The following is a 22311-nucleotide window of genomic DNA, read 5'->3' as shown; positions in this document are numbered from 1 at the left end:
TGGCTGTCCCCAGTCTATGGATAGGAGACTGAGGTGCAGAAAATTTCACTGAAATATCAGTGTCACAGCTACCCAGTGCTGTGGGATTTCAGACCCTCATGTTTGTCCCCAGCATTTGTGATCTTCACCACCATGCTCCACTACTGCCTGGAATCATTAATGAAAAAGTTTTCCTTTTTTGATTTCTTGATTGTTTGTTTTCTCATTGGGGAACTCACCTCTTCATTTTCCTTGCAGAGATCTGTGTAGGTTTATTTTAGATCTCATGTACTTATTTATTACACAGGCTCCAGCGATGATTGTGCCTAGTTGATCTAATCAATTCATACTCAAGTCTTTCCTGCTCATGACACTAAAAAGAGAGTCATGATTTACATAATGCTCAAAGAAGAATGTACTTGAGTGATTTTATTTTTCTAACCAATCAAACAAATCAAATAAAAACCCGGTGTTGGAACAGATTATAAGCCCTGCAGAATAGGGTCACTGTCTTCCTTGTGTTTCATTTGATTTGTCACAGTGTCTGGATAGTGCCTTGCTGTCCAGCAGTTTTGTGAGTATACGGTGCTCATGAGTCATTGTAAGGAAAGAATTTTGACAACAGACTGTGTTGTTCATTTCACAAGGGAAAAGATCATATAGAAATACTGCTCAGATTTATTTTAAAATTAAGCTTGGTGTTTTGAGAAGGGTTCAAGAAACCATACAAAAATCTTTTTCACTAATTTTAAATCTATCTTAGACACATTATGCATACATAGCAGAGTAACTTATCAACTAGTTTTGACAAGAGGAGTGTATTATTGATTATCTATTTTAGTTGAAATATTCTACCTGGGATAAAGTAATCAGTGCCCATAAATGAACAAATATGTTTGTATTTCTATGCAACATGGGGGCAGACTTCATATGTTTTTATATAATATATATGACTGTGTGTTTTAATCTGTCTGTCAGTGTTTTTATAGTTTTTCATCAATGTTGTAACTTTAGAATTCTTCTATGGAAATCACCCCCAATTCTAGTGCAGTTTGTACTGTGTATCCTGTCTTATGCATGGGATTCCACTGTCCCCTCACTGAGGAATTTCCTCTCCTATTGAGTTAGTAGCAGAGTTAAAGGAACTGTGATTTCTAGGCCTTTGCTCTCCATGTGTTTGCAGTTGGCTGTCAATCAAGATTTTCTCTTTCGTGAGTTTTCATTGTTCAATTAGAATTTTGGAAATAACAATTAATATGTTGCAACACTCTCCCTAGAAACTTGATGTGTTTGTGCTTTTCAGTTTCCAATTTACAAAAAATGTAAATGCACTCTTGTTTTTAAATAGTCCTTTTTCACTAGATATTTGTTTACTTCTTTATAGTCAAAATATTTTTTTCCCAATGAATGAATAGGTTTGCATGTTTTAAAAGATACCTTACTTTTTAAATTTCTTATTCTAACAGGTATATTCGTTGTACAGAATTTAGAAAATAAGGATAAACACAATTATAACTTAAAAATGGCCTCTAATCTCACCTGGAGATACAGTTGTAAGGTTTGAAATTGAGAATTACAAGTCCTCTCAAACTGTTCTTCTATTTCAAGTACGGTTTGGTTACTGAGATCCTCGAATTCCCATATGAATTGTAGCAGCAGATAGTCAGTTTCTGCAGAGGAACCCACTGGGATTGTGATCGAGTCCACGTTGAATATATGGATCGCTCTGGGGAGCACTGCCATCCCAAGAATGCTGTCATTTGATTCAGGAATGTGTGTGGTGTGTCTGTCCAGGTATTTAGGTATTCTTTAATTATTTTCAGCATTGCATAGAGTTTACATTGGATTATTTTACTATATATTTTGCCTTTATACTGAGGACAAGTGTGCAAGGTACCGGGATCAGAAGTGTATTGGAGCTCCGCAGCTTGCTGCCACCATGGACGCTGTGCTCTTGCTTCGCCCACTGTACAATGTTGCACAAAATAGGACCTAAGTAACTCTCTCTTGAAAGAATGATTATATGATTGCTGGATGATGCTTGAGAGTCCTTGTGATGATGTCTTTTTCCCAGAATTTCCCCTCTTCTTTACTATGCCCTTTCCCTTCCTTTCCTCCAGCCTGTGTTTCAGCCTGCCTGTGGCATTGATTTTCCTTGTCTGTGGACTCTTCCTTTCACTAGTTCGTGATAATGTTACATGTGAGATGTGGAAACTTGCTAGATGTCAAGAAAGAGGAAATCCATTGCATTCTAGTTTTTTTAGAGTGTGCTATTGTATTATCGATTGAAATGAAATCAGGCTGACCCATTGAGCCATCCCCTGAGCTCTTTTTGCCTTCCTACAGGTGATACTGCTCTCGTTGCTGCATGTGCCCTTCCCCCAGACTTGGTTTTGGGATTGAGTAAGTCACCGTCACTGGAGCCCTCTCTTTAAATGATGAAGAGAACATTTGCTCTTTCTCCCTGTTTGGGGACTTGGATGAGATGAGGCAACAGATAAAGAATGGAGCCCCACCTCATTCTGACCCCCGCTCTTTCCGTTCCTTTCTCCAGGGGAAGAGTACAATTCAAAAATATAAAGATTGTGAACTAATGAGATAGACAAGACAACCGATCATTTATTAAATACCCTTTCATGCCAGAAACAAATGTATTATACACACAAAAAGCACATAAAATACGGTAGTACTGTGGTTACAAACGTGGGTCCGAGTTCGAGTCCTGGTCTGGAGTGACAAGTCCTGTGAGATGGAGAATTGGTAGGTCGGCTTAGCCTCTCTTGGACTTGTTTTCTGTCCTGCAGAGATGGGGCTCGCTAGGCGTCCCTCCCCCGTAGAGGTGCTGAGGGGTGTAAAAGACACGTGTAGGCAGACCGAGCACAGCTGCTCTTTCCTCGTAAGTGCAGGATAGCATCGCTTTTGCGGTGATGGCTTTATGACTGCACCGTGTAGACTCAGTGCTCCAAAGGGATGCCTTGCAGATTGGAGATGGGATTCTCACTTCTGTATATACCCAAGGATTGTGTTATTGGGCCTTGCTAATTTGACTCTATTCTTTAGAAAGTACATAATGTAGATATATTTTTCAAACATGCATGATTTTTTCTTTTATTATTTATAGTTCTACCCTCTCATCTCTTGGTGTGACTTTTCATGGAATCCAGGAAACAGTCCTAAGCAACCTGCCTCTTCACACTTCTCCGTGGTGATTTCCTTCCCTGACTAGAAGAGGGTTTTGCATAGGTAATTTTGATTGCTCCCCTTCTCTTGGAGACTCTCTGTTTTTCTGCCCATCTCTCACCTGTCCATCTGTCCATTTCTCTACCCACTCATTCTTCTGACTTGTTTCAATAAGCATTTCAGGCAGCTTACAGAAGAACAGGTACCAAATAAACAGGTGAGAAAATGGGGCCAAGTTCATACAGTGAGGCTAGGAGTTGAGCCTGTGTGAGAGTTGCCAGCGTGAGACACACGCCTCTGCCTTGTGACTTATAAGATAGACAACATCAATGTGCCTGAAGCTCCCAGCAGACACAGGGAAACAGGGTTTGTGGGAGATGCTCATTGGCTGTGAAATAAATAAGTGGCTTAGTAGAAGCCCAGCCTTTCCAAGTACTAAGGCTTAGGAGAATATTTTAGTGTCTTCCAAAATCAGATTATTGCATCTTTTCTTTTTCAGAGTTTTATGTATAGTTGGTTTACATTCTATACCTGGAAATTTCTCCAAAACTTCTGCCCACGTGAGTCCCATGACTCGGGAATGGGGTGGTTCTGCTCATTGACGGGTGTTGGCCAGAAACGGAAAATGACAGCCTCAAAGGAGCCTGGGATTTATCAGTTATGTTTTGTCAGTGCTGTAGATTTCAGAAAATGCTTTCACCTTTTCTTTCCATCTGAGGCAGCAGCGCGCTCTCTTACCAGCATCAGGAGCTCAGGGCCACGGGATGGTGGGGGCTGACTGCACTGCCGTCAAGACAGCTGAGCTAGTCACTGCAGGTGTGGTTCTTTTACATACTGCAGTTCATGCTCTTTACTAGAATGTTTCAACAGGGAGTTAATTAACTGAGTTAATTAACATTTTATAAATATGATGCTTTGTTGAAAAGACAGTCATAGGCAGAATATAAGTTGTGATCACTTTAAAAATGGTTTCATTACTGAAATTTCAGTAGGAAAGATCCAGTTTATCTTATTTCCGCCTCTCTTTAAAAGTAACAAAGAAACAAGACAGAAAAAGCAGAGGATGATTTCTGTTCTTCCTCTCGGCTTGCAGGTGCCCTCACCTCCAGTGGCATCCATCCAGACACCAGCACTGACACTGGCCGTGCTCAGAACTGCCTCAGCCCTGAAGACACATCTGACAAATGGAAGGGGGCCGCGCCCTGTTACAGCAGGTGCTCTCACTTTGTGGGTCCTTATGTAACTGCGCGGTGTTATTCAGGATCGCCCTTTCTACACTTTGTGACGCTGCTGCGGTGTCTCCTAGTTATTTGTTTCTGTAAGTACTCGTGTAATTTTCCAATGTGTGGTACTAGACATCTAAAAATGCATTTTTCAGATGAAAAATAGTGTGTATTTAATATAAATGTATGAAAAAAGGGTCAAATGGATCTATCCTGGGGCCAGTACTCAGAGATAATAATTAACACATTAACATCTATTTTCTGTTCTTTTCATCAGTGTGTATTACCTCTGTCATAAAAACCAGTGAGCAATGTGTGCCTGTATACTGTGTGGAGACCTCCATTTTCCATTCGGCTTATTACACATTTTTCTACAATATTCTATCTCCCCTGGCATGATTTTTAATGACTAGTATAGCATTCTGTCTTGTGGAGTCCTCGTCCATTTTACTTTGGACTTAAATAAACTTTTAAATTCCAAGTATACTTAACTGAAATTCTGAAAAGAGATCTGTTGTGGTACCGAAAGTCCCCTACATCCCTTCCCCTTTTTTCCTGAGAGTAAAAACTGCTGACAATGTGGAGTATATATTTCATGACCTTTATGCCTATGTCATATAAATAAACACATACATACACGTATATGAGAAATCTATGTCTATGTGTGTGTATATATGCTTTATTGAAAAATAAGGCCATACTATATGTTTTCTGCAGCTCGGTTTATTCACTCAGGTATATATCACAGCCGTCCTCTCTCTCCAGACTCACCCGGTCCTTTCAGATAGAGTAGAGGGTTTTCCTGATATGCAGGTTTGGTCTCTTGTGTAAGGACACCTTTCGTGGGAGCGTACTGTGGACAAGGCCTTGGACCACGCCGAAACACCGGAACTTTAGTGCCCACAGCTCACCGTGATTTACCGCATCATTGTCTTGATGGTGGACACTTAAGTTTTCTCCATTTTCCACTGTCAGAAAGGGTGTTTGACTGGCATACTTCTTATACAAACATTCCTGTGATCTTGTATGAGTATTATTTTCGTTAAGTTTTCTGGAAATTTAGTCCTTGGATGTGACAACTACATAAATCACAGGCTCCTTTCAAGTGAATCAAGAAATTCCTTCTCCTGTGGGGCATGAAAAGATGTAGAATAACTTATGTAACCAATTCTCTATCGCTGGATATGATTTCACTTCAGCTTTTCTTCTCACCATTGTAAACAGTGCTGTGTAAATGCTCTGATAAGTACATCTTTTTGAACTGAATTTTTCTAAATGAAACGATTCCAAAATGTGGAGTTCAGCCTGTGTGTACACACGTTTTTCAGAGTTTACATATCCATTGACATGTCATCCTCCAAAAGATCGCTCACAGTTTGTTCTCTCAAAGATGGACACTAGCTAGAATATCTTTTAAAAATATGTGCCAATATGATGAGCAAAAGTACTTTTTCATTGTTTTAATTTGCACTTGATGACCAGTGAGGTATTGAGCATTTTTCACTCATTAGCCATCTGACTTTTAAAAAGTGAATGATCTCTTTTGTCCTTTGCACACATTTAAGTGAGGCAGCTTCTTGTTGCTTTGTGACAGCTCTATGTATATTATGAACATTAACCCCTTGTCTTCATCAACATGTATCAGAGAGCTTTTCCTTGTCATATTTTGCCTTTCATTTTGTTCAGTAGGTTCATTTTTGTTGTGGCCCAAAATAATCTTAAGATTGTAAATGTCTTCTTTTTGGGTTTTATTCCTGATATTATTCTTAGAAATACTTTCTTATAATGGTATAAATTTCTTCTGTAGGTTTTTTTAATCTCTAAGATGGAGATGATGATGGTACTTGTTATAGTGAAGAGAAGTTGAATTAATATGAGCAAAGAATTATATTCGCTGTTATTAGTACTTTCTAATATTCACATCACATTCTGTAATTTTTCTTGCGGTCATTATGACTGGAATAGAATTTGTTTTTTCCAGGGGATTCTCTGATTGTCCCAAGACAATTATTGAATTCCTACTTTGCTTTTTAACTTGAAATCCCACCTGTAAAGAATACTTATGTACACTAGAGTCTCTTTTTGAGCTCATGGTTTATTTTTATCAATCTTACTTTCTTACACTAGCACTATATCTTACATATTGTAAACATTTATTTAATATCTGACAGTGCGATTTTTTGATTCTCTTTTCGATCCCAAATTTTCTTGGTTAGTATTATGACTTTATTATTCCTGAAGAATTCTAATATAATTTTTCAAGTTAAAAAAAAAAAGAAGTGCTGTCGTGGGATTTTTTAGTACTTTTGAATTATCTTTAGGAGAACGTACATTTTTACAAAACTGCTTTCCTCCATACAAAATGTTGATGTCTCTACTTTCACACCTCTTACTTTACCCCACAGTACAGTCCTGTACTTCCACCATGTACAACATGGGCATTATTTTTGAGTTTATTCCAGATTATTGTTGATGTTTTTGTTAATTACTTAAGTCAGAATTTTTTGCTATTGTATATTTTAACTGTTAAAACTGACACCTAGGAAGGCAGATTCGGTTTGTAAATACTCACTTTGTAACTTCTCATTTAAAATTGTAAGTATTAAGTACTTGTTACAGAATCCTTTCTTTTCTGTTTTTAAAAATTTGTTTCCAAGATTCTCAAAATGGTCATAGCAAAGTAGTATAGGTGGGGACAGAGATGGAGAGAGGTAGTGTGGCTCATGTACAAACTGTGAGCACTTTCATGGCTGCGTTTACGCTGGAAAAGCCGCTGAAGAGTCCAGGATAAAACGGGTGGCTTTGTATGCAGTTGAAAGCCAGCTTTCTTGCCTGGTGAAGCCTGGTGGGCGTGACAGGTAGATGATCAAGGTCGAATGGAGGTTATTGGCTGCACAGAGCGCTGTGTCTGAGAACTGGAGAATATCGCCATGGGAAATGCTTGGTGCCAGGAACAAAGCAGAGGAGCTGGGGACCCTGTGTGTTAAGGAATTTCCAGCCCTCGGAGTGGGAAGATCAGACTCTGCATTCAGATCTGAGTTTGAATTCATCTTCTTTAGTTTACTTGTCCTCTGACTTTGGTCAAGCTGTATACCCTCTTTCACATCTGTTTTCTTATCTCTCAAAATAGGAGAATTACAGCCTGCTGCTAGATTGTTTGATCAGGTTAAATAATTAGTGTCTATAAGATGCCACGTACAGTCACAAGCTCAGTGAGAAATGGGCTGTCACCTGTTCTTCTGCAACTCAGTGCTTGACAAGACATGTGGGAAAGCCAGTCCCTAATTTGTGTGTGATGCAAGTAGGAACAAAATTAATGTCTTGCCTTTCCCTAGCAGTATACTTACAGCTTTGCTTCATTTACTTCTTTCCTCCTTTCCTTTCCCCTTTCCCATCCTCCACCAAAAGATCCTGAGACTCTCTCAGAATAGTAGATTCAAATTACTTTAAAGGTTGGCTCATCCTCATGAAATGATAGTAACATAAAAAAAATCTGTGCACATCCCACAATACATTGTATTTGATTTACACACACACGTGTGCACACATACACACACACAATCAGGCTACCTTCCACTTGCAGAGGGATAAGGACCACTTTTTCTGAGTTTTCACTCACTGAGCTTGAGAACAATGTCTCTTACACAGACTTTCACCAGGCTTCGTGCATGGTGTTTTTAATTGAATTTCGGCTTTGTGGCCATAGATATAGTCTCCTAATAGAAGAGAGAAAGTGGAGACATAGACATTCTGCTGAGATATTGGTGTCATCATATTTTAGTTGGAAAGGACTTAAGACAGCATAGAGTCGTAATATTATATGGGTGAGAATCCATGATGTTGTAACTTGGACAAGAACATGGACCTTCTGCCGTCTTGTCCACAAAGGTGAAGAGGCAACTGGGCAGGGGATGGTAGGGATCCTTCTTGCTTGAGTTCCATGTTCTTGCTAGTTTTCATTGCTCAGTTGCCTTTAGTTTATGTCCATGAGGCCTCTCATGGGAAGGTCACTCTGTCCTGATAGATTGAGTTTCTTATCAGCAAAAAGCTCTGGACCCACTCATATTTCCCAGAGTTTTCTGCTGACCTGCTGACACTTTATATAATTGAGACCTAAGAAACTACAGAATATAAAATCCTTATTGTTATTGTTTGCCCTCGAGTTCCATAGGAAGAGGTGCTGTCTCAGGCTGTCTAAAGCCAGATCTGAACAAAGATAGGGTGACAGGCTGTGCTGCTGGTCCTCCACAGTTGAAGGGGATTTCCAACTTAGCTTTATATTCAAGGCAGATGAGTTCAAATCTTGCCTTTACCAGTTATTATCTTTGTGAATTTGGGGAGAAACTGTACTTTTTTGTGTCCAAATTTGTTTATCTGTAAGTAAGTTCAGTATTTATTTTAAGGTTTCTGTTTTAGAATTGAATGAGCTAATACTCTCATTTATACCTAAAATAGTGATCTCATGGTTCTATGCTGGTGCCTTGGTAGTTGATTACTAAGGGACTCCGCAGTGAGATTGGGGGTGGGGGACCCTGGATAATAGAGCTTATATTCCAGGATATGCTTGTAAAAGACTGGATGTGCAGTGGATTTTTAGTAAATATCTACTCCTTTCCTAATCTGCATTGATTGTGTATATATCTTTATACTAATATATGAACAATTTTTATTGCAATTTAAATATCTTTGTAGTATTTACAATATCTAGTTATAAAAATACGTGAAATAAAAAGATTTGAATTTATTTTCTTTTCAATAAGCAAAACAAAATAAAATAGAAAAGAAAAAAGTTTTGAAGGAGTAGAAATAATTTTATTTCTGTGGAATCAATTCCTTGTAATAGGTTTTTTGTTCATGTTGTTAAAAAGCATATAAAATTGATAGGTGGTGAAATACTGGAAATGAGGAAACAGTGGAGACATACTACCTCTAAGGCAGTCAATTTGTTACCAAGTCCAAACTCGTTCTGCTTGCTGCATGACAGGCCAATTAATCGGGAGATGAGATGTTGGAGTAAGGAAAAGAGACTTTATTTGTAAAGCTGGCAGACCCAGAAAATGGCATATTGTTATCCAGTAGAACTCTCTTCCCCAGGGCAGAATTCAGTCTCCTTTTATACTAAAAAGCGGCGGGGATGTGGCTGGTTGTTGCAAACTTCTTGCTGTATGAATTTTTTGTCCTTGAAATCCTTTGTTCCTGCAGCTGTCCATGTGGGTCAAATTATGGTGCCCCTGTAAAACCTCCAAAAAAAAGAAAGGTTATTCACTATTTTACAACTTGCCATCTATACATAAGTGTAGAAGAGCAAATATCCTTAAAGATCAGAGCCCGGAGAATAGACCCTCCTGGATATTTCAGGCTAAAGGCAACTTTCTTTTACAAAAGGTGCAGAGATAGCAAGTCTGAGCCTAGAAAACAAGGTACAGGATTAAAGCCAAATGAACACATCTAACATGGAGTGAAATTTGTTCTTTCTATTACAATTTCTTTTTCTCCCTCATAAATAATTTTAGTAAGAAACATGAGCAATTTTTTTATTTTTGCTTCTTAATAAAGGACTACAACTACAATTTAGTGAGCAGGGATGCTGTGCGTGCCTTGGTGTCACAGCAAACTCTTGTTGGTGGTGGTCGACCCTGCAACATGCCTGATGCCCCATGAGTGTTGGTGAGGGTCCCCCTAACCAGGGGCTCTATTCAGGAACCACCATATGCGCGTTGACCTCTGGCACCTCTTTTTCAGCTGCAGGAAATTTTTTCAGATTCTATGATAGAAAAATCACTCCAGCTAGGGATAATCAGGGAATAAAGGAAGAGGAAAAGGGCTTGAAGTAGAGTAGAAGAGAAAGACAGAAGCTCAGGGAGCCTGGGGGCTTGGCAGCGCTGCCTCGGGAGAGAGAGGAGCAGAGGTATGGATGGGACCGGCTACGGAACCAGCTCCTGCAGCTTTCCCTGCACCCAAGCCACACAGCTTTTAATAGGGCCCAGGACTCTCTCCTGGCTGGATGTCACCCTGGGCAGAACCTTGAGAATCGAAGGTAAGGGGTGGGCAGCACTCACCTAGGGGGTCACTGAGGACTTTGGTCAAGTCCACATTGACTTTTCCAGTCAAGTGCCTTCACCTGTTCTTTATCTCAGGATCTGAGAAGCAGGAGCAAGGAACTCAGGGAGAGATCCAGGAAGATATCTGACTGTGTTAAGAGACGACAGTCACAGTGACACTGGGAGCGAAGACACTTGCAGCAAAGTAAAATAACTTCACAACTATTGCATCAGAGCTGCATGTGTGAGAGAGCCTAAGCCTGTCTCAGAGTGCAGGGGACAAGCGGAATGGAATGGTAAAATTAACACTGACAATTGAAATTTTGTTAAATAGCCTGCTACTTTTAATTTTATCACTTCAATGTATGCAGGTGTATTTCTATGAGCATTTATAGGTTCACACAACCCCACCAGCCCCTCTTGCCCCCATGGGGGATGGGATTTCTCAAGCACAGTGCCCCTCCTGCTTGCTTGGGCCACGCTGCGGGTCCTCACCTGGGGCCGGACTGCTACAGTACACTGAGTCCCCGAGGCACGGCCTGGGATACATGACAGGAACAACTGTGCTCTTGGCTGAGGGCCTCCATTTCCCCCTGCAGTGTAAGAATGCCGGTGACTCAGTTAGAAGCATGCATCCAAGCCGTCCTTCCGTGTCATCACCATCTAGAAGCGGTGCCTGAATCTTCTGAATTTCTGCAGAATGTGGTTTACAATCACCTTGAACAAGTGACTGTGTGTCCTCTTTCAAGTGGAGGAGTTACTGCCGTTTTCCTGGAACTTACTCACCACTAGTCCATCTGATTTTTCTGTGCTAGGATTCAGTATGGCCTGCTAATAACTCTGCAGTCAGATCTAGAAACCCTGATGAAGAGGATTATTTATTTTCTTTCTTTATATGATAGTATTTTACTTTCAAATTTCTGAGTTTTCAGTTCTTGGAGGAATTTTTTCGGGGGTTGGAGAAACAACTTTGCTCTTACCATCTTTGTGACCTGTTGCTATATGCGTCTCACCTGTCTTCTGTCACTTGTGAGGCGGTTCTATTTTTGACCCTGTCCGGGTTGTTCATATTTTAAAACATAAAATCTGTAAAAGCACAGTCCCTTTTACTCCGAAGACATTCCACAAATACTCCTTTAATCTGGGTATGGTTTTAAGAAGACACAATAATTAGAATATATACTTGCAGGTTGCCAGTGCAAAATCCCCAAATTAATAGTCAAGCTCAACATCTAAAATCTTTCTAATCTACCATGGATTTGTATGGATAAGTGAAGTAGTTTGCTAAGAACTCAATCCTCCCAAGCTGATGCTCTGCCAGATGGTGGAGCCGAGGGACGAGGGTGTGTCCTGCCCTTCCTGAGCTGACAGTTTCATGGCAAAGACCTTCACCAGGTGAAGAAATTGAAGTTTCTTCTAAGAACAGTGGGTCTGAAATGAGTCCAAAAGCGTGGGAGAGACACAATCACATTTGTCTCAAGTAGGGGAGAGTGGCTGTGGGGCCACTTGGGAGACTCATGAGTCCAGGTGGGCAGTGTTGTTGGCTTCCACTTGAGCGGTGGGACGGTCAGTGGGTAAAAGCGAACAGATTGAAGGCATGTTTATATGGTAAAGAGGAAAGGATCAATGATTTCTGTGAAGGTAGGATGGAGTAAGGCCCAGGTTTCTGGGTGGATTAATGAGTTAAATAATGGTCCTGCTGTGTTCTGAGGAGGGAAAGCAGCAGAGGGAGTTCTGGGGCAAAACTGATGAGTTCAGCTGTGGGTAAAGTGAAAGGCTGTTAGATGTGTGGTCTGGGAGCTCTGGTGAGAGCCAGTAGTGAGTAGGGGGCGGGGAGAGAGACTTTCAAATCATTTTGTCTTGTGAAAATACATACAAGAATGAGTAATGACACAACCCCTGTATATTCTGGATTTAAAACCCAGTAACATTTTGCTATATTGACTGCAGGGGTTCTTAATTTTTTAATAGAAATAAAATAAATAGAAACAAAATAGTGGAGTTAATGAATATCTTAGAGTTGATGTGTGTCCTTGTATGTATTTTCATACCTCATCTGTTTATAAACATAATCTACAAAAAGTTAACTTGCTTAGCATTAGAGTTAAACAGAGGGACGTGACACACTCTGTTGGTGGTTCAAGGTGATTTCTTGGGCAAATTATGTAGCCTCTCTGTGCCTTAGTTGCATCTTCTGTGACTGCCCCCATGCCCCTCATCACAGCTGATTTCCTAGACTAGAAGTTGGGAGGGAGGCTGCTGAAGGGAGTAAGAGGTGGCAACTGCTAGGGTCACTGAAGAGAGAGACAAAAACAGATTAAAGCAGAGAAACTGAGTGCTAATACCCTCAAAGGAGAAAGAATCCCTTAGTTTTTTGAGCCACTTAGCCTAAGAGAAAGAAAATCATGTGGATCCAAAGCTCTTGAGCATATGAGTATTGTGGGTGGGAGGGTTTCATCAGAAAAGGGTTGAGAAAAGGCCTTTTGGTTTCCCTTTACGTTTCCAGTAAGGATGAGGCGCAGAAGAAAAACCACCCGTTTCACAGTTGAAGGTGCTGTTTTGTGCGAAACTGACCGAAGGTTGGAAACCATTCATCAGTGGTGCTGGCAAAAGAAGAGACTTCTGGATTGGGTGGGGCACTTGCTGTGACTTCCAGGTGACCTGCTGGCTGGGGGCTGTGAGGCGGGCAGTAGGTTTGCAGTGTGACCTGGGTATAATCCCTGGCATTGAGGCTGCTGATCTGACTAGCAGAGCTGGGCAGACACCGTCCTAACGGGGCTGCTCGGGATGAGGCCTGGGACACCTGCCATGCTGAGGGCGAGAGGAGAGCTCCCCTGAGGTTGTGTCCCTGTGAAGATTAGAAACGTCCTCCTGCAGGGGAGGAAGAGCCTCTGAGCAGCGGGCCGGATGCACAGGCAAGACCAGCCTGAGCACGGAGATTTCAGGAAGCCGGAATTCATACAGGCCCGAACAGCCTTGTTCCTGAGAAACTGGAGGGAAAAGATGCTGCAAATGCAGGCTAAGTTCAGACACTATTGTGTGTCATGAGTGATAGGAAAAGACTGTTCAGGCAGCCACGAGAGAACCCTGTGGTTGTCCCAGTTGGGCGTCACACAGGAGGGAGGAGCAGAGTTATATACTTTGCCACTTATTAGCTGTGTGACTTTGAGCAATATCACCCCACTTCTCTCTATATATATCTACATCTGTAAAGAGACACAGTGACAAGCTCGTGTCATCAGAATGCTTTGTTTAGCTCTGATCCCCTTTGTCCAGTCCTGTCAGTGCTGCCCTGCAAGGTTCTGCAGCGGCTGCTCTTGCCCTGTGATGGGAGGGCATAAAAGGGCATTGTAGCACCCGAGGGCAGAAAGGGGTTGCTTTAAAAGCAGACATGTAGCCTCCTGCAGCTGCAGACCTGCAGGCAGTTTGGTTCATGGTCGTGGAGAGGACTTTGGAGGCCTTAGCGTCGTCTTAAGACTTGTTTTCCCTTGGGGACCTGATTTGCCTTTGCAGATTAATGTTGAAGATTTGGGCTTCTGGCAAAGCTGTTTTCAGAGATGGGTATATACGTAAAATATCATAAAATAAAATGATTTATTTAACGTGTGCGACTTTGCAGCTGTTGGGAAGAGCTGTGTTGGCCTGGTCTCCACGGGGGACACCAAGGGTCAGCAGAGCGTGCGGGAGGGAAGGCAGCCTGCAGTGCTTCTGCGGGGGGTTCTCCCCAGCATGGTGCTCTGCTGAGTTGACTCTTCTCTGAGTTTGGTTGCCAGAGGAGCAGACAGCAAAGTAATGAGTTCTGGAGGGATTGTATAATGACAGGAAGAAATAGGAACCTGGAGATTTTCTGGACTAAAACACGCTTTTGGTTCCTGATTCAGTGTGTTCCATTACAGAATTGATGAGTTGTGTCTATTCTGGGACTTCATTGAAATAAACGTTCAGCCTAAATGTTAAGGGATTTGGTTTATTTGGCTGGAGGACTCGAGCCGGGATGACAGCCTCTCAGATCACTCTGAGGGACTGCTCCCAAGAGGTAGGGGAGGAGCTAGGATAAATAGAATCTTTACAACAAAGATCAGGTAATTGGAACAATAAAATATTGCTTGTTATCTAAAGAAAACCAGATATCTCAAGTTCAAGTATTTACTGCTTTTCTATGTATGGTGGGAAGCAAACATTTGGGTCATTGAATTCATTCCTTTGGCAAGCCCCTGGTTATCTAGGGCCAGTATCCTGTCCTTTCTTACTCTGAGTCTGCTCAGAGGGCACCACTGTGAGTGGCTGAGAGGCCGGGCTGTAGGCATGTACTCGCTGGGGTTTGGCAGCAGCCGCTGATGACTCGGATTCAGCATTCTTTGTTTACTGTCATGGTTGCAGTATTTTCATGCACATTGTAGTATTTTCATTCACAGTGTTCCCCCTTGGTCCTAAATTCGACCAATATTTTGAGAGAAATTTCATGACCAATTTTGTCCCACATTGCTAGGATGGCTCATTCCTAGTTCAGGTGAAGAATCTTCTGAGTTGCCATTCAAGGTGTTAGTTTTTTTTATCAGGCCCTGTTGATACTAAAAGTTCTCTGGATCACCTGTCTTACTACTCTATTATGATCCAGGAAGTGTTTAACCTTCTTTGCTCATTCCCATACCTAGAATCACACTATTATATTTATTTTATTCAGGGTTATAAATTTTATCTGTTTCTTCAAGATGTTTAGCCATCATCAATCTTGTGGGCCTAGTTACACATTGGGAAATGTAATAGACAACAATTTTATAAAATAGACAGGATATAAGTAATACAGCTAGTAACGTTAATAAAGTCACGAGTAAGAATTTAATAGTCAAGAAGTTGTATTTTTGGGTTAAAATTTTGCTTGTGTTTCTGAGTTTGATCCTATGAGAAAGTTCATATTTATGGTCAGGGTCAGAGCAGGTATTAATTGGCCAGTTGAAATCTCCCACCTTGTAAGATCAACAGTGGCCTAAACAGAACTATAATTTCTTTTTAGAATAATGTTTCTGAGGGCTACCTAGTTAGAGCCTTGTATTAGGGAAACCCACCAAGGTAACACAGAAGTACTAGACATAGGTAATTTATCATAAACTTAACAATTGGAGTAGTTCATAATCAAAGGTTGGAGAAATTATCAAAGTAATTGGTATACAGTCCTGGTCCGGTGTCTTGGGTCAGCAGTCTAGCTCAGATGTCGTCTTCTTCTCATCCTGGTATGGAAGCTTTTTCTCCATTTGGGCATTGTTTTAAGGTGAGCAGTGCTCTATAGGCCAGTGCACTGCAGGGGCTGTTTCAGATAGGAAATGAATCCGAGACTCCGTTTCCTTCAGCTTTGGTGTGTATGGTCTAGTTAAGAGTATCTGAAAAAGGGTCTTTCCATTCAGGTTGGAGACAGTTCTTTAAGTCATGCTTGTTGCAGTATGTATAATCCCCTGGCTGCAGGTCATGGGGCATTGGAATTTTACCCAAGGATAGATTACTGAGCTTCAGAATCAAACCTAGTGTATTCTTTTCATAATTCAATTAAACTGTACAGCAGTGTGACATAACAGCAAGGAATGATCTGGGAAGTGTCTTAGTAAATATGGACCTCAAATAACAAAACTAGAATTTAATATCGACTAAAATATAATTTTTTTCTCTCTAAAGTTACCCTCAGTTTTCTCAAATATAGCCAAATCAAGATTAATTTCTTTACAAATTAAATCTGATTATTTGATCATATAGGCTTTTTAAATTGACTGTGTTGGAAGTTTTAATACGGAGTCTCAGGGTAGAATGTTAATAAGGTTTTCTAAGGCCAAGAAAGCCACGTCAAGGCTTTTCATGGATTTTTGCCTTACAGATTTAGGTAAATTCTTTTCTCTTTAAAATCCTTAAAATACCTTTATACTCCTATATCTCTTAGGAGATGATCTCCCTAATTTGTCTGATAGAGCCGCTGGGGACCTAAGTATTTTTAGTCTTTTGAGGGATCAGATAGAGAGAAAAGATAACTGTTCCAAGTCTGTATACATAGTTATAATTTATCAAATTGCTGTGAACCATAACTAGCTTAAGGAGAAGAGATTCTTTATGTCTGGGAAACAGGTTAAAAGGCAGTAGTATTTCAAACAATATCAAAAATTATAACCATATTCAGCTGGTTAATCAGTCCCATGTAACTAATTCTTTTAATGAGAGTTTTCATTAGAACTTTAAAATGTCTTACCCAGTTTAGTTCAGTGCTGTAGTTTGAAATTTATTAGAAATCAGTAAATCTCCTTGAAGAGAAAGCATTTTGCAAAACCATCAGAAGAAAACAATTAACTGTCTATAAATGACAAAAGATTTAAAAGCATGGTTAAACACCGTTACACTATAATCAATAAAGAAACCTGTTCACTATACCCATAATTATCACTGGTAACATTTCAGATAAACCAGAATTTTAGGGAGTCCATATAATTTCTACAATACCTATATTAATAATATTTCTCATTCAATATAACCTTAGAAGTTTTATGATTCATTTGACAATTCCATGTTATTTAAAATGCCAAATGAAACTTTATAGTTAAAAATCTCTCTTTGGGATGTTTCAGGGGCCTTCTGTAGCATCCCAAACTTAACTGGAGATTAAAAGAATTTTAATTAATTAAATTAATTTTTATTTAATTAATTAGAATTTTATATTTGGGGAGCTTTTTGAAAGATTTCAGAACACTTGATCAGATAAACATATAGATCACTGTAATGTAGTACTAATTCATTAACAAGAAAATATGTCAAATGTAAAGGCAGAACAGATCAGCTAAGTGGTATAAGAAGTTTTACAATCTGTTACTGAAGGTGGATTAATATTTTAAGAAAATTTTTTCCTCTTAACAGAGAGAAAACCAAATCTAATCTTGTTCCAGCTAACTTCTAAGATTCATTTACGTTGCCCAATTTGTTTCTAAACTTAGCCAATTCTGACCACGTACAAAACTTTCCTCAGGGTTCCTTTTCCACAAGCCTTCCACAGCTTTCTATACTTATATTAGTGTGTCCCTTATTTTGTCTTCCATTCAGAGGTAACCAGCTTCAGGAGAAAGTCACTATTTTTCATTAACAAAGTATTATTCCATTCTTACATCTTCCTTTACGCATTTATATTACTTTCCTAGGATACTGAGATCATTCCCTTACTAATAGAGACTATTTCTGTGTGATACCAACCATTTATTAATATTTCTAAACACCTTTAGTTTCACTGTAAGAGGAAGTTAAATGTTAAGTAATTCATATTTCAATCTTATTTTATCTGAAAATGGCATAGATATTTAATAAAATCTTGTCATTTAACTTAATTTAGCGCAACTCTAGAATTTAAAGATATCAAACATTTAGAGATTATTTTAAGCATACATTTTAAAAATATATTTTAAATATTTACCCAAAGCTCTCATCTCATTTGCATTTAATTTACTTAAAATTTTACCACAGCACATTACTGTTATTTTTTTTTTGACAAATCTGCAACAGATATAACAGGATCTTATTTGACTTTCATTAAACCTAGGTACAGTAAAGGTATTATAGTTAAGATGGATGATTTTAAAGATGTCTATATTTATTAGAACATACTTAAACTAAACAATATCAAATATTACCTTAATACTGAATATTTTCCAATTCACATGACACTGAAAGTCAATTTGTTAAGTTTTTATTTTAAAAATATTTAATTTTTAAGCTCTTATATTTTTACATCAATTAAGCAGAGCTCTTTGAGTTCGAAATTTTTTTTTTTTAGCAGTAGAAATATCTCACTTCTATAATCTGTATGCAGGCTTATAAACAGACAAAAGCTAGAGATCTCATAGCTTCACTTTAAAACTTACTTATATTTATAATAATAGTTGGAGTAAGCTGAATTTGCTTGCTCAAATCACTAAGGCTTACTATTTATGAAACAGATAATTAAGATTTCCTCACAAAGTCTGAAGGACCCGTCAGAGTTCTGAGTTCTAAAATGCCAAAAATTTCATGGCCTCAAGTTTTATTTCGTTGAGCTAATTAGGCTCAGTCCTAGGTCACTGTTTGTTGTATTTATATTTCTGATCTGCAAGACAAAGACACTCTCTTCCAGGTCCCCAGATAAATGCTCTGTCACCCAGACCCAATTTTATCTCCTTAATTGGCATTTTTGTATCAGTGAGAAGAGCTGTAAACAAAGAATTCCATGTTTTAAAACTAAGGTTTTCTTTATTTTGTCTTCCAAAGCTTGCATAAGACATTTATTAAGGTCTCTTTTCCTTGAGTTATAAGTTAAACCCAGGGTAAACCTATATTTTTTTTTTTAGCTACTCAAGTTACTTTTTAGATTTACGTTATATTGGACGTCTCAAGTAACTATATTGGTTTCCTTTAATTTGTTCAATTAATATTTTCAGAGGGATAGACATGTGCCCAGCCTTATAATACCAAGAAGGGGAAGCGTTTTTCCACTGAAACATATCTATCCCACAACATAAGCAAAAGGTTTATATAAAGACCATCTAAATATACCAATTTCACAAACTTTTATCTCAATTTTATTAAATCTTATACCTTTAATTTTTATATTTATTAAGTTTAATCAATAATTCTTATTTCTAGAAGGAGTGACAGAAACCTTTTTTTTGTGGGTGTACATTGTATATAATTTTATAGAAGTCTCTAGGTTGCCCAAGTTTCAGCCAAAGAGCTTAGGCCCTTCTCGATTTTTAATTTCATTAATTGGTCTGTTGTCCCAATCCTTGATCAAGTATTTCAGTCTACATATAAATATATTTTAAACTGTGGTAAATAAAACGGACTTGTTTGAACTTTAATGTTGGGGGGGAGTAGGTGAACTCTTTGGCCCTTTTTTTTTAACTTTACGTAGTGTAGTATCAAAACCCTGTATGTAAATCCAAAAATGTCCATTTTATTTATCTCATTCAAAATAACCATATAAAAATATTTATCCTTTTGGAATAAGCCACTTATCTGTTTTTTTGACATTTTTACAATCCTTTTTCCAGTTATTCAACCTAATTAACATTAATTATACTAAGTTTTTATTAGCATCTCTAGAAACATTTATCAGAAAGGAAAAACAAAAATGTAGCTTTTCAAACCAGTTATAATTTTATATCTGAGTTCTTAGGTTAACCATTAGATATATTTTTCTGCATTTAAACTTTATTTTAATAGGTACCAATAAAACAGCCGTTTATAATGAGATCTCTTTAAACTTTCACCAATTAAAAAGTTTTTCCAAATTAAAAAATCCATCATATGGCCATCAATTTATATATATATAAATAAATATATATATATATATATATATAGTGATTTTAAACCAATAAGATGAAGAGGCCCTTCCACATGAGAGTCGGGGTGTTGACTAAATAAAATTCAAAGGTTTACTCTCCAAAAGCTTAAAGCCTTCGTGGTCCAGGCTGATGCAACAAAGTTTAAGATGGCAAAATATCTGAAAATTGGTACAATCAAAGAATTGCTTAGAATCCCAATTTATTTGCGTGGCCACCGTATGTACACAATACTTGAACTTTTGTATGGCAGAGTCCAAGGTTTCCTTTAAAAACTAAACTAAACATATATATACTTACATGCACACACTTAAAACATCCAGAGAAAGATAAAACGTTTACATTTCAAGGACACAGGAAGAGAAATCCAAGTTCCCACTAAAGGGGATTTTGTTTTTATAAGTTCAGAATGCCAAAAAATGTTTTTATCAGGCCTGGTTATTTCCAGAGTGAGTTTTTTTTTTTCTTATTCCCGATTAATGTTGTAAGTTTTGTATGAACATAAATCTGGCTGGGGTTTTACTTGGAGACTGGCAATCTGTCATTTCTTTTTCTTTTCTTTTCTGTTCTTTATTTTTTTTTTGAAAGTTCTATTCCCCATTGTAAGGTCGGGTTCTCAGAATAAATTTGCTAGTAAGATTTCCCACAGGGACAACTCTGTGGCATGAAGTCTTTGTGTCTACCACTCCTGGAAGATTCCCTGTAACCCGAGAATGCTGTTACCAGCCAGGAGGATGGTCCAAAATTTGGAGTTGAAAGTTTCCTCATAAGAGTTTTACTTTTATCCTGAAAAATTCAATGGAGGTAACCAAATTGAGGATAACATTAGACCAGCCTCTTACCTAACCACTCAGTCCTGAACCCAGTGTCTTTCAACTTGGACCCACTCGGGATGTCTCCACTGGGTGGGTAATTCACCTCAGTTTCTTTCAACTGGAGGGCCACGTTCCTGGATACACCGCCAGATAAAACTTAGGATCATCAACCAATATGTGAGATCTGAGAACCAGGAGAGACTCAGCCAAATTCATCTGGACCCCCCGAGGAGGCGGATGAGCACAAAGGGCCACTGCTGGTACCAAGGCTCTGGTTACTTGGAGAGTTCAGGTGGAGAGAAATCTGCTGTGGTGCTTCATGGTGTCCAAAACTGTTGACTGAAATAAACGTGCAGCCTAAAAGTTAAGAGTTATGTTTCATTTGGCGGGAGGACTCGAGCCAGGATGACCGTCTCTCAGAACTCTCTGAGGGACTGCTCCCAAGAGGTTGAGGAAGAGCTAGGATATATAGGAGCTTTACAACAAAGACCAGGTTGTTGGAACAATAAAAGATTACTTGTTATCTAAAGAAAGCCAGGTATCTCAAGTTCAAGAATTTAGTGATTTTGTATGAATGGGAGGAAGCAAATATTAGGACTCACTGAATTCATTTTTTAGACAAGCACCTAGCTATCTCGGGCCAGTAGCCCGTCCTTTCTTATTCTGAGTCTGCTCAGAGGGCACCATTGTGAGTTGCTGCAGTGGCTGGGCTGCAGGCCTGTCCTCGCCGGGGAGTGGCGGAAGCCTTTAATGACTTGGTATCAGTATTCTTTGTTTACTGACATGGTTGCAGTATTCTCATTCACATTGTAGTATTTTCGTTCACAGACCGAATATGGATAATCTGCAAACTTGGAAAGCAACCGAGATGGAATTACTGCAGATACCTTCTGCTTTAATAAGCCGTGTGCAAACATAAACACGGAGGAAGCATACACTTGGATTTGGAGGTGTAGGAAAGGGATCCTGCACATTGCAGGAGAACGCAATGCAGAATTCCTTAAGTCCAACTTTCTTTACTGTAGTGGTTTCTGAGAACAGTTTATGGTAATTAAACAACATTGACAAACGGTGGCACACATTGCTTTTAAGAGATGGCCGGCTGCAAACTTTTATATTGGACAGGTGGAATTCATAGGCAAGTGGTCAGGTGGATGGGAGAGAGATGGAGCCAAGGCCTGGGCCCAGATTCCAGTTTAAATTGCCATTTCTTCACCATAGGGCCTTGGAATAGAATGCATACTCTCAACCTGTTGGTGAATCTGTGAAATGGGCATGATAATATTCATTTCTTCCTGGGATTGTTGTAAGATCTAAAGAGTATTATAGCACACATGAAGCATTTAACACCCTGGCACTTAGCAGTGTTCACTGTGTGGGGCCGCCCCGCTTAGCGTGCGTCAGAGCCGTAAAGGCAGCATTTGTCTGTTGAGGATGCACTTGTAGCCCCTTGGCTAGGTTGTGAATTTGTTGATTTCCTTTAATACTTGTAACTCTGTGTGACATGGGCAGTTATTTTCATGGACAGATGAGGAATCTCAGGGTAAAGAAGACTGTGTAATTTGCCCAAGGTCAGACCATAATTTTGGGTGCAGGGGCCTCAGTTCAGCATGGGCCCCTGGGCCTTCTGCTCTCTCCGTTCAGCACCAGAGCCAGATATGGAGTTGGCTGTTTCCCTGCCCAGAATATCCGGCAGGACCCAAGACACACCTGGCCCTGTGCTGCTTGAGCAAAA

General features: G+C 39.3%; 1 protein-coding gene across 1 annotated transcript in view; it reads left to right on the top strand.

Annotated features, from left to right (window-relative positions):
* Nucleotides 1-22311, top strand: part of LOC140690342 (uncharacterized) — a 141967-nt gene that overhangs the window by 89629 nt on the left and 30027 nt on the right. The window contains exons 16-21 of the mRNA XM_072952050.1: nucleotides 3101-3222; nucleotides 3659-3719; nucleotides 3878-3975; nucleotides 4253-4477; nucleotides 10520-10719; nucleotides 11023-11149. The gene's annotated coding sequence lies outside the window, so the exon portion shown is untranslated. The remainder of the gene's footprint in view (nucleotides 1-3100; nucleotides 3223-3658; nucleotides 3720-3877; nucleotides 3976-4252; nucleotides 4478-10519; nucleotides 10720-11022; nucleotides 11150-22311) is intronic.

The sequence above is a fragment of the Vicugna pacos genome, chromosome 30, assembly GCF_048564905.1.
Source record: "Vicugna pacos chromosome 30, VicPac4, whole genome shotgun sequence".
Classification (NCBI taxonomy): domain Eukaryota; kingdom Metazoa; phylum Chordata; class Mammalia; order Artiodactyla; family Camelidae; genus Vicugna; species Vicugna pacos.
This window is presented reverse-complemented; position numbering and strand designations above follow the sequence as displayed.